Source organism: Phocoena sinus, chromosome 12 (assembly GCF_008692025.1).
Source record: "Phocoena sinus isolate mPhoSin1 chromosome 12, mPhoSin1.pri, whole genome shotgun sequence".
NCBI classification, from domain to species: Eukaryota; Metazoa; Chordata; class Mammalia; order Artiodactyla; family Phocoenidae; genus Phocoena; species Phocoena sinus.
Window position 1 is genome coordinate 52,398,343 of NC_045774.1, and position 12,584 is coordinate 52,410,926.

Consider the following 12,584-nt stretch of genomic DNA (forward strand, 5'->3'; position numbering starts at 1 on the left):
GCCTGAGGAGGGCCAGAGAGTTACACCTTGAAGGACAAGGCTGAGAACAGCAAGCCTTCTTGCCTGGGTGTTTCTGCTGATTTTTTTGTGGGAGTGAGAGGGGTGCAGGAAGAAAAGAGAGAAATATCTTCTGAACCACAAATGAGACTTGTTAGATTAATTTTGTCTGCTAGCTGACAAAGTTCCCTGCATTTGATGGGATTTGGTGTGAGTGGAGACTCGCATTTATTGCAACAACCCCATTTGGCAGCAAGCTTGTTGGGGTAGAGATGTGCAGGCCCCACTTGGGTCCGACCGTAGCAGGCTACTGATATTTTCTATGGTTATGGGATCCTAACTTCCAGATGCAGAACCAACCATGGCCTGAGAGTCCCGTTTGCACCTGCTCACGCCCACACTGGACTTAGCGTGTGCTGCGTGAGTTCGTGTATGATCGGGTCATTCAAGATGGCTTTTCTCTTGCTCCCTGTACGTCCCCCTGCTGGATCACGCCCTGCTTCACTCACATGACTATCCAATTCTCTTAATTATAAGGCTTAATAAGTAACTGCCTGCGTGCTTGCCCCCTGCCCTAGCCGCTGGTTTCCCTGGTAACTGATGAGCCAACCTGACATCAGTTCTGCCTGTAAGTGGTAGCCTCCTTCTCCTGCTAAGTAGCGGAGGCTGCCGCCATGTGCTGCCTGCTATCTACGGTGGGGTGTTGCTCTCGGACCTTTTGCTGGCGTCTCTGTTGCTGTCTCGGGCTGGGCAACTACGAGGCTTACAGGCCTGTGCGATGCAGCCCAACTGTTGGGTCTGGTAAGAGCTTTCATTTCTCCCCCTAAACTTGAAAATGGAGTTCTGAAAGGGGTGGTATAAGTTCATGAACCTAAGTTTTGTCTCTTCAAGCCCATCATGGGCCTTTGCCAAGGACCCCTTTCACACTGGTCTTTAAGCTTGGAGCTGGGGCAGCTTGGAGGGCAGCCTCATCCAGCACCACCTAGAGAGCTGAGGAAATAAGGGTATGGGAATGCAAGCTCTGAAAACTCCAGAGGTTTCAGAAAACTGCAGTAAGCCAGGAGGGCCACTGGGCTCTCTGGGAGGCAGCAGAGGGGAAAGGAGGAGAGTGGCTCTGGGAGTCAGCTGGATTCTAGACTCAACATTGCCAAGAATTTACCAGCGAACTTGTACAAACTTCTTTCCCTTGCTGGGCCTCTGTTTCCCTACCTATAAAATGAGTGTGAATTAAATGATCTAAAATCCCTCCAAGTGCCAAAATCCTTAGGCTACCTTGCTCTCATTGGGTAAGGTGACTCCTTCTTTTTTAAATTTTACTGGAGTATAGTTGAGTTACAATGTTGTGTTTCAGGTGTACAACATAGTAATTCAGTTATACATGTATTCATTCTTTTTCAGATTCTTTTCCCATATAGGTTATTATAGAATATTGAGTAGAGTTCCCTGTGCTATACAGTAGGTCCTTGTTGGTTATCTATTTTATATATAGTAGTGAGTGTATGTTAATCCCAAGCTCCTAATTTATTCCTCCCCCCGACGTTTGCCTTTGGTAACCATAAGTTTGTTTTTGAAATCTGTGAGTCTGTTTCTGTTGTATAAGTGAGTTCATTTATATCATTTTTTAACTTAGATTCCCCATATGAGTGATATATGATATTTGTCTTTCTCTGTCTTATTTACTTCACTTAGTTTGATAATCTCTATGTCCATCCATGTTGCTGCAAATGGCATTATTTCATTCTTTTTATGGCTGAGTAATATTCCATTGTATATCTGTACCACATCTTCTTTATCCATTCCTCTGTCAGTGGACATTTAAGGTTGCTTCCGTGTCTTGGCTATTGTAAATAGTACTGCAATGAACATTGTGGGGTGTGTATTTTTTCGAATTATGGTTTTCTCCGGATATATGCCCAGGAGTGGGATTGCTGGATCATATGGTAGTTTTATTTTTAGTTTTTTGTTTTTGCTTTTTTTTGCGGTTCGCGGGCCTCTCACTGTTGTGGCCTCTCCCGTTGTGGAGCACAGGCTCTGGACGCGCAGGCTCAGCGGCCATGGCTCACGGGCCCAGCTGCTCCGCGGCATGTGGGATCCTCCCAGACCGGGGCACGAACCCGTGTCCCCTGCATCAGCAGGCGGACTCTCAACAACTGTTCCACCAGGGAAGCCCTATTTTTAGTTTTTTAAGGAGCCTCCATACTGTTCTCCATAATGGTTGTACCAATTTACATTTGCACCAACAGTGTAGGAGGGTTCTAAGGTGACTTCTAACGTAAGTGAAGGTAACACTCCTCTCTTCTCCTTCAGCACAAATGGACTTCATTCTGAAGTCGTGGTGGGCAGCCTGTGTCCTGGGGGCCCTGGAAAGAGACCCTGTCCATTTGCCCTGAGTCAACAGGGACCAGAGACCTTCCTCTCATCTTTTTGGCAGGCCTGGACTGCCGTGCTCCTGCAGGCTTCACTGCACAGTTTCTTTCCCCTCACGTTAGTTGAGTTGAGCATTCACTTGTGGGTCTGCACGTCAGTTGATACTCAGTGAATCGTGTGGTTTATAGACGGAGAGATGTTATATGAACCTGGAATATTTTTCCTCTTGGCCTCAACAGCCCAGGTGATCTGTATGCCTCTCTTCAGCTCCTTTCCTTTTCAGGAAAAAAAAGTGATTAAGAGGTAAAAGAATACACCTCGAGAGGGAGGTTTGCTGGAGCAAAAGCTCTTCCCGGCTTTAACGTCCTGTCAGGTGCCCGGTCTGTCCCCGCTCTTAGAGATTGTTCCAGATCTTAGATACTCAGCCGCTATGCCCAGAGGTGAATCTAGCCTGGGCAGCAGCCAGACTCATAGATCTTCCAGCTGCCTCGCTGCCTCCCTTGAGAGTGGGTGCCCTTGGGTATCACGAGTTTGTGGCGGAGACTGAGTGTCTTAATTGCTGGAAGAAAAATCAACTTCCTCGGCCTTGTTTACGTGTCGCAAACTGGCAGTCGTGACCTCCAGGTGAGTTACAGGAGACTGGGAAGAGGTTGCATTGCCAAGACCTTGAGCAGCTGTGTAGTGCTGGAAGCAAACCTAGCTTTATGGGGCCCCTTGTCTTGCGGGTCACACCCACCTCCCTCTTCTGGTGTCCACCTCAGTTCTCCTGCTGACCCTCTCCCTCCCTCAGCCTCCTTGGTCAGCTCAGGCCCCACAAGTGTCCCTCACCCTGACCCTTCTCCTCCCTGGGACCCACTCCTTTGCTCATTTGCAGGACTGTAGGAAAAAGAGGCCTAAGGGCCTCTCATACGAACCTAAGAAATGAGCAAAGGAATTGGGGATGTGTCTGTTTCTCAGGAGGAGACCCACTCTCCTCCCTTCCCCCTGCTGCCTCCCCAGAGAGCGTGGCGGCTCTCCTGGCTAGTTGCAGTTCTCTGAAAACCATTAGGTCAGCCTCCTTTGGACAAGGTTATGAAGAAGGTTAAGTGTACTTCAGCTCCTGGCTTCCCTTTCTGAAACATCTTTTTCACTCTCTGTTCCAGCCCGCATCCCCCAATCCAACGCTTTCCTATGAAAACGTCTTTCTGTGAAAATCTCCCCCATCATTTCTTTATTCTGCTAAGATGTAAAGTCAGTGCTTTACCCTCCTGAGAGATATTTGTATTTTAAGCCTCATCACTAATTACGGAGTGAGCGAGAGTCTCTGTCCTCTGCTAAAGGAATTTCAGGCATATGTCAGCCCATGGGAGGATTCGGGAAGAGATAGTACCTTCTATGATGTTCAGATCACACTGGCATTGAGCTCCCTGTGCCACAAAAAGGTCAGTTTGAAGTCTGCTGCTTGGTTGAAAATTTTTTTCTAGTCTTAAGAATTTTTGAAAACTCTTTCAATGTTGTACTATGGGATGCTAACTTAAGAGGGAAAAAAATCCTCCATAGATTATTTGAAAGTATCACTTAAAATTTATAAATGAGGGAAATAATTCTATACTCTACCACGACAATTTAACTTGGCTAGGTCATCTTACACTAAATGTGGATGATTTTTAATGGTATCTTATATAACATTACTCACTAGTAATTGATGTAGATGGAGAGTATTCAGCTGAAAAAGACTTAAGTCTTTTTTTCTTGGCTAGTAGAGTAGGATTCATTGATCAGCAGCCTTCATGTCACCTGAGAGCTTGTTGGGATGCAGTCTCCCAGGCTACACTACGGAGTTGATGCATCAAATCTGCATCTTAAGATCTTTCAGGTGATTTGTATTCATATCAAAGTTTGAAAAGAAAAACTGGCCAGGGACTTCCCTGGTGGTCCAGTGGTTAAGGCTCTGTGCTTCCACTGCAGGGTGCATGGGTTTGATCCCTGGTCAGGGAACTAAGATCCCACATGTCACGCAGTGTGGCCAAAAAAAAAAAAAAAAGAAAGAAAGAAAACCAGGCCACCTATTGGAATTCCCTGATAGCCTTTAAAATCTACAGCTACTTGGACTCCGCCTCCAAAGTCTTTTCAACATGTTGGGAGTAGAGCCCAGTGAATTCTGTATCTTTAAAAATCTTCTCAGGAAGAGTCAAGTTTGGGAACCATCAATCCGGTCCATCTTTTCTGATGAGGAAAATGACCACCGGGGTGGTGAAATGACCTATCCAAATTATCAACAGCTTAAAATCCAGACCCTGACCACCAGGCCAATCTAGCCTACACAAAAAATGTCACCTTATCACATGAGATTGAAAAGACTGTACGTCTCTGGTCCTTGTCCCAAGAAATAGAAGGGATTTTGTCGGACACAGCACTGAAGCTTGGCAGTAATACGAAGGAATTAGAGAACTTGAGACCGGCTCTCAAAAAGCTTCTAATTCAACGGGGCAAAGAAGATGGTGGCCATCCCATTAAATAAAAACGTACATAAAGGAACTTATACGTGCAATTTGCCACTCCAGACTTGTGTATGTGCACATGCACGTGTTGGGATTGTTTTCCCCTCCGTAACCCCATAGCATTTTGTTTCCCTAGTGGACCACTTCCAACCTCCACTTCTTTCAGAAATCTTTGTATTAAGCTTTATGCTCAGCCCAGGTGCCGAACCTTCTCTTAATGACTGTTGTAGCCGGGCTGTCAGTTCTCCGCACACGGTAGGAACTCAGTAGCATTTGAGGGATGGAATGCAGGATGGGGGCCTGTCCTTGAAGTAGTCATGTGATCAATTACTTAATGCTCAATGGGTGCATTATGCTGAACTAAGTGGTAAGTAGAATACCAAGTTTATAAAACACAGTCCTGCCCCAAGAATGTTTAGAATCTCGTAGGTGAGACTATGCATGGTCTCAAAAATATAACTAAGCTGATTAGATAGTATGTAATAAGGGCCAACTGAAGAACGTAGCACCAACCCCATCAGACCCCAACATTCTCTAATACCTTAAAATGACTTCATTTTCTTAAAATAGAATCCATGAATTAAATAACTAGAATCCATGAATAATATAACTAACTCAATCTGTATAATGAATTCCTTAATTCTGATATGAAGGAATAAAATCAATTTGTAATAAAACAACATATTTCAATATATAAATGCTCAGGCATATTTATACCAAAAACCAATGAAGTAGTCAGATATAAAATCACTGTTACTGGGACAGCTACCAAAGCACACTGATACAGATATATTGTCCTGGAGACTGACATACTGAAAGCAGCATTCCTGTCAGTAATGTGTTTCCAAAATGAAGAACGGGGCTTCCCTGGTGGCGCAGTGGTTGAGAGTCCGCCTGCCGATGCGGGGGACACGGGTTCGTGCCCCGGTCCGGGAAGATCCCACGTGCCGCGGAGCGGCTGGGCCCGTGAGCCATGGCCGCTGAGCCTGCGCGTCCGGAGCCTGTGCTCCGCAACGGGAGAGGCCACAGCAGTGAGAGGCCCACGTACCGCCAAAAAAAAAAAAAGAAGAACGAAGGTAAAATTCTGAACAAAACAAAGCACAGTCTTCCCTGAATTCTCAGAAGTTGAATTCCTAGAAAATTGAGTGTATATTAAAACTGTGCAAACAATACTTTGTGTCTGTGTGGGAAAAGGAATTCAGTACCGGGTTCAGATAATTAAAAATAGGTTTTTCACCAACCTGCCTGCCTGGCGGCACTTTAGAAAGTTATGTGATGTATGAACCAAGTCTTCCTTATGTGGAGCTGTGCTCTACACTGCAGGCTGCCCAGCATTCTCCCGTCCAGCATTCTCCCGCCCAGCACCCACCATTGTGACAACTCCCAAATCCCCCTATACATTTCCAAAGCACCTGTAGGGGGTAACAACTCCCACTGAGAGCCACTGGTAGAGAAGGTCAGTGCGGGTAGAGCAGTGTTTCTCAAACTCCAGTGTGCTCTGGAGTCAGTGTGCTCCGGAGTCTCCTGGGATTCTCGCCAAGATGCAGATGCAGGGGGTCTGCGGTGGAGCCTGGGACTCTGCATTTCCACCACAGCCCCAGGTGATGCTGGAGAGATCAGAGGAGGAAGAAACGACCTTTGGCTCAAGGAGCAAGGACCTCACAGAAGAGAAAGGAACACAAACAGGGGCTTGAAGAACAAACGGCTGTGGCGCTGATGACGTCCCATGCGGCCCAGGCAGCTGGGAGGCAGGCCCTGGAGAGGTCCAGTAGCAAACAGTGCCCGAAGCCAGTTAACAGCGTTGCGCTGACAGCCACAGTACTGCTCACCAGGCGGGGTAAAAATAACAACTCCCTATTGGGGTTGGGTCTGCCAGACCCTGGTTAAGTTCATTTCTTTCAATAAATCCAGCAGCTTCCCCTTTGATAAACACTGTCAAGGCTGGAACACGTGGTGCTAACAAAATAAGGTTTCAATTTGGGGCCCACCGCACTCGTGGTTAAGTACTGTGCGTGTGTGTACAAAAGTCGACTCAGAGCCAGCCAACTTAATATGCCTGGGCTGAAAATGCTTCCATCCAGGAGGATTCAGTTATACAGATTCTGCTGCTCTGAAAGACACCCTAATCCCCATGGTCAATTTTAATGCTCCAGAACTTCTCGTGAGCATGGAAGCTTTTTAAGCTCAGCCAGTTGTGCACTTGCATCCCAGACAGAAGCAGTGCACACTTATTTTCCTGATATTTTTATGCCTGCTTTATGTTCATATGTTGTTTGACATTCAGAAAAAGACACCCTGTTTTCATCAACAACTCAACACCGCATTTAAACCTGATGGTCCTTAGCTTTGTAGGAAAGGGAGGTGGAGGCAGAGGGGGAAGACGGTGTGGGGAGAGGAAACGAGAATCATAGTTTAGCAACAGACGGAGGTTTGTTCTGGTGGGATTTGTTTCTGGGAACACAGAAACTCTCGGTGTTTTTGTCAATCTGCATGTGCCGGTCTTGGAACGGCTCAGTGAAAGAAGGAAACTGGCTAAACAAGTTTCGGAGGTGGACCCTACTGGTAACTGCACCTCTAGCTCATCGTGAATAATGAAGAAGTCTGCTCCACAGTCCAAGTAGGTCACAGGAACTGCATCGAGGCAATTGCCCAGCAAACCAAAGATTACAGCACCTGGCCAATAAACTTATCGGGGAAACAAAGCTGAGAACGAGGTCAGCGGCAGGTGTCCTCGGCACGGTGGGATGCAGAGCAAGTGAAGAAGCTGGGTGGGTGGTGGGGGGGCAGGAAAGAGGGGGAAACTACCAGAATATCTCTATGCTTCAGAAGACAAGCTCATCAGGAAGGTGAGGCTGAGGCGAGTGAGCTGAGTTGTTTCATCAAGGAAGCAAGGAGGAACTGATTTCCTGAAAAGACTAGGAATTTATCACCAAGGGCACCCGGGTATGAAAAGAGCTGACAGGAATTTTTTCTAGAGGCATCTTCCATGTTGCATTTTTAAATTCGTCAGAAGTATATTTCTCTTTTTATGATTAGATGTAATTGCAGTGACAGAAAAAGCCTGAAATGCTGCGAGCAGCGACTTTCAAGTCAGCCACTGGTTACAGAGGGAGCTTTGAAGGGGGCAAAGCGTTGTGGAAATTCTGAAACTTTGAATATCCGTACTTATTTTTTTTGTGGCAAAAGCGAGGCATGCTTATTGTAAAAAAAAAAAAGTGAGATCTTAAAAAGCACAGGCGTTTTTGAAAAATTGGGGAGAGTTCTCTTAATTGCTTAGGGGAGCAATTAAGCCCCTTTCACTGGGCTTTCTTAGAACCATTAGGTTCAAGTTAGAACGTGCTCAGGAGCAGTCAGTGGGGACTGAGTGGATTGAGAGACTCCAGAGGTATTTTTCACTGGTCTCTGAGGTCGGCTATGTTTTCTCTGGTTTCCTGGAGGGGGAGAGAAAAGGAAGCCTCCACTTCCCCAGCCCGCCCCCCCCCCCCCCCCCCCCCCCCCCGCCAAATGCTGCTGGACGGTTTGGAGCCATGGCAGGTGCTGGTCAGGCACTGGCCAAGCCAAGTGAACGTTCGGAAGCACGGCTGCATTTGGCGCAGTTGTCCTTTTTCCTTGGATTGCTTCCTCACTCATGGAAGAGATGGAGAGGGGGGCCTGGCAATTTATCTGGGAAAAGAATTCAGAACTCTAACGGTATAGAGAGTGTGTACCATTAGGAAGGGCGGGGGAGAGGAGGGTTTGTTCTCGAGCATTCATCACAGTGATGAAATGCTATAGGGACAAGAGGTCAGTGGGCATTTAACCCAAACCGAATTTAGCAAGTGGAACAAGCCTCTCATTGGAGGCCTGGATTCCACATTAAAAGCCATTCTCCACCTGATACCCTTTAAAGATACCGCTGTGGTATCTAAATTTCATGGATTTTACTCATGGCAGGTACCCAAGCACAATCACCATGAAGCAATGACACAGCATAGCACCAGCCTCCAGCGGCCCTAAGCCAAGGGGCTAAGTGGAAAAAGAGGCAGGGTTTTTCCTTTAGGCCCCCTGCTTCTCTACTTTGCAGCCTTTTAACCCCTTCCAGGTACCTTGGTTCCAGTCTCCTCCAACAACAACCTTAGTGGGCTTCCGTTGTTTCTGCCCCAGCGTGTGTCTGCCCTTCCAGTGAATAAGAATCCAGATATTTATCAGAGGAAGTGCCCCTTCCCCCCTCTCAGTCCATGGGGGTCTGATGAAACTGACACCCCTCTGACTGGGGAGTGCAGCATATGAGGCGTGTTTAGGCCAATCATTTCATCCTGTTTCATGGCCATGTGATTGCTTCCGGATGGGCCTATGACCCAGGAAGAACCTATGAGAGGCAGTGAGATTTTCATGGGTATTTCTGGAAAATAGCCTTGCACTTTCTCCTCTGGACTGGACACTTGAGAGGATGCAGGGCTGAAGATGCTGCCATCCTCTAGTAGTCACAGGGAGCTGAGATTAATTCTATCAATGCAACAGGCAGGTCTGAAAGCTGGGAACAGAAACAAAAAAACAAAACCCAAATCCCTCCATTCTGGGCTTCCCTGGTGGCGCAGTGGTTAAGAATCTGCCTGCCAATGCAGGGGACACAGGTTCGAGCCCTGGTCCAGGAAGATCCCACATGCCGCAGAGCAGCTAAGCCCGTGCACCACAACTACTGAGCGTGCACTCTAGAACCCGTGAGCCACAACTACTGAGCCCATGGGCCACAACTACTGAAGCCCACATGCCTAGAGCCCGTGCTCCACAACAACAGAAGCCACCGCGACGAGAAGCCCGCGCACTGCAACGGAGAGTACCCCCGCTCGCCGCAACTAGACAAAGCCCATGCACAGCAATGAAGACCCAACACAGCCAAAAATAAATAAAATAAAATAAATAAATTTATTAAAAAAAAGAAAAACCTGCATTCTGATGATACTATATGAGGCCTGAAAACTGCTATGCCTAGAGCCAGCCCTACCATGGAGTGTTCAGCTAGGCTTTTCAATAAATTCTCCTTTTGCTTACACCAAAATTGTGTCAGGTTTTCTACCACTTGTAATCAGAATTCAGATACACCCAAGAACCTCTTGTTCCTTCTCATTAACCCATATCAAAATCTTCTTTCAGGAAACGATTGTCCATTCTAAATTATGAACAACTGATAATGCTTCAAAGTATGGCTCCTTCGAGAGAATTTCCAGTTTTCAGCAAATTTTCATTAGCAAATATTGAGCCCCTTCTGGTGCAAAGAGACGCAGGAGAGTATGTTAGGAGGAAAGGAGAGCCAAGCTTTCCCACTGAACTCAGTATTTTAGTGTCTAGTTTGGGCCATTCAGATCAGTTCCAGCTTTTGATAACGGCTGAGTAAATAGTATCTGACTAATCCTTCTGCCAAAAACAATGATAAGTTCTGGACCTAAAACAAGACAATAACAAAACCTGTCCTAAGGTCCTGGAGGACAACCAAAATGGTTTGGTTCTGAAGACAAAAACTGGAGAAGATATGACCCTTGAAAAAAGTGTGGGGGGGGGATCCCACTGGGCGAGGTCCATGTTGATCAGGCGTTTCCTCTGGCAGTACTCTCCTCTTCCCAGGATGGCAGGAGACAGAGCTCAAGTGGAAAGTGGCAGCCCTATGAGCTGAGGAGGCAGAAGCTGGGGTTTGGGGCTTCCCCAGAAAGGAGGGAGCCTCAGAGGGGGAGCTCCAAAATCTATGCACAAACTTCCCTCGGCTCCTCAGCTGACTCCTGCATGGTGCATGTGCAAAGTGAGGTGCAGGGAGCCCAGGGAAGAGCGATAGCTGGAAGGCTGAAATTATGGCTGCCTTGTGTTGGAAGATGGAGCTTAGAGTTCAATTCCTCCCCAGTTAGAGTGGTGTGGCAAATACCCAAGACTTTCCACGGAGACCACAGAGGGCACACCTTAGGAGTAAGGACTACTTCCCAGGACTGAAGGCTATGCCCTAGGAATAAAGGCAAAACCCAAATAGACCCACCCTAACAGATCTTAAAACCAATCATTCACAGCTACACTATTCAATACAATAGCCTCCATGTACATTTGAAATTTGATTAAAATTAAATAAAACTTAAATTGCAGTTCCTTAGTCACTAGCTACATTTTAAAGGCTTATAGCCACTTGTGGTTAATGTCCATTATAGCGGACTGCACAGAGTATAGAATATTTCTATATGGCACTTGAATGCCATAGCTCTAGGGGCCCAAGGTGGTGTGCTAGTAATTTAACTGCTTACAACAAATCTCAACTTTCTTTAAAGAAAGATAGCAGAATCTAAATTCTCTTTAATTTACTGTCCATAAGGCTCAGTGTACAATAAAAACATTACTCAATGTGCAAAGAAGCAGGAAAATGTACTCCATAATGAAGAGAAACAATAGTCAGTAAACACAGACCCACATAGGACCCAGATGTTAGAATTAACTAAGTCTTAATAATTATGATAAATATGTTAAGGAATCTGTGGGAAATATGCAAATAGTAGGTGAAAAGATGGGAAATTTCAGAAAAGATATGTAAACTTGAAAAAAGAGTCAAATGGAAATCCTAGAACTGAAAAATACAATATATGAAATTGAAGACTCATGGGTTAGGCACAATGAACACAACACATGAAATTATCAGTGAATCTATAGAAAAGTCAATGGATATTATCTAAACAAAGAGGAAAAAAAAGATTAAAAGAAAAAGAATAGGGCCTTAATAACCTGTGGGATAGTATCAAGCAATCTAATGTACATGTAATTAGAGTCCCAGAAGGAGGGGAGAGAGCAGATGAAGAAGAAAATGTATTTGAAGAAATATTGGAATTTTTTAAAATTTGATGAAAAATAGTAATGTCAGCAAACCTCAAATAGGATAATTTCAGGCATTTAGATATCTTTGACCCAAAACCCAGCCCCACCCACTCACTGACAAGATATAAAACTTCTGGGGTAGGATACAAATACTGAGAGGCAGTGGTGATGCTGACAGAATTCCAAAGATCTCATCCCAGAATTTGGCTGACTCCAGAAAGCAACTCTAGGGTACACTTTTCTCACATTCCTCTTTCAGGCCACCCTGAGATGGGATCTCCAAACATTTTACCTTGATTTGACTCCAGCTTAAATTCAACTTGAAGGTCATATTATATTTAGATGGAGAATAACTGATTTCTGAGAGGTAGAAAAAAATGGGGTGGGGTGGGGTGGGGAAGAAAAAACGGAAAGCTAACTCAAAGCACAAATAACCTCATATCAGGAATCAGGTTGAGGGAGGGGAAATAGAGAAAAGATTGGCAGGAATTACGCCTAATCACTCACATTCCTGCTGGGTTCTCCTCTGCTACACAGCTCAGGCACTTGTGAGTACCTGTGATACCTGGGAGGCTTTCCATGGCAAATTATAACAATTTTAAAAAATTAAAAAAAAACTGTACCAAACTGACTTAAATATAAAGAAATTCATTATCTCACAAAACTGAAATTTCCAGAGGTAGGGTGGGCTCCAGGGCTGGTTGATTCAGCAACTCCACCATGTCAACAAGGACCCATGTTTTCTCCTTCCCTGTTCTGCTGTTCTCTGCAAAGCCTTCACCTTAAGATTGATTCCCTTCAGGTTTTAAGAAATCTGCTGGGGCACGGGGCTACGTGTGTAGATTTGTTCACATCTAGCATGAGGAAGAAAAAGCAAGAAAACTCCTCCTTGAAGCAAGGAATATAAATCCTTCCTTT

General features: G+C 45.6%; 1 protein-coding gene across 1 annotated transcript in view; it reads left to right on the forward strand.

Moving 5' to 3' along the window:
- The first annotated feature begins 684 nt into the window (after positions 1–684).
- Positions 685–12,584, forward strand: part of RTN4IP1 (reticulon 4 interacting protein 1) — a 183,124-nt gene continuing 171,224 nt past the window's right edge. The window contains exon 1 of the mRNA XM_032651157.1: positions 685–798. The gene's annotated coding sequence lies outside the window, so the exon portion shown is untranslated. The remainder of the gene's footprint in view (positions 799–12,584) is intronic.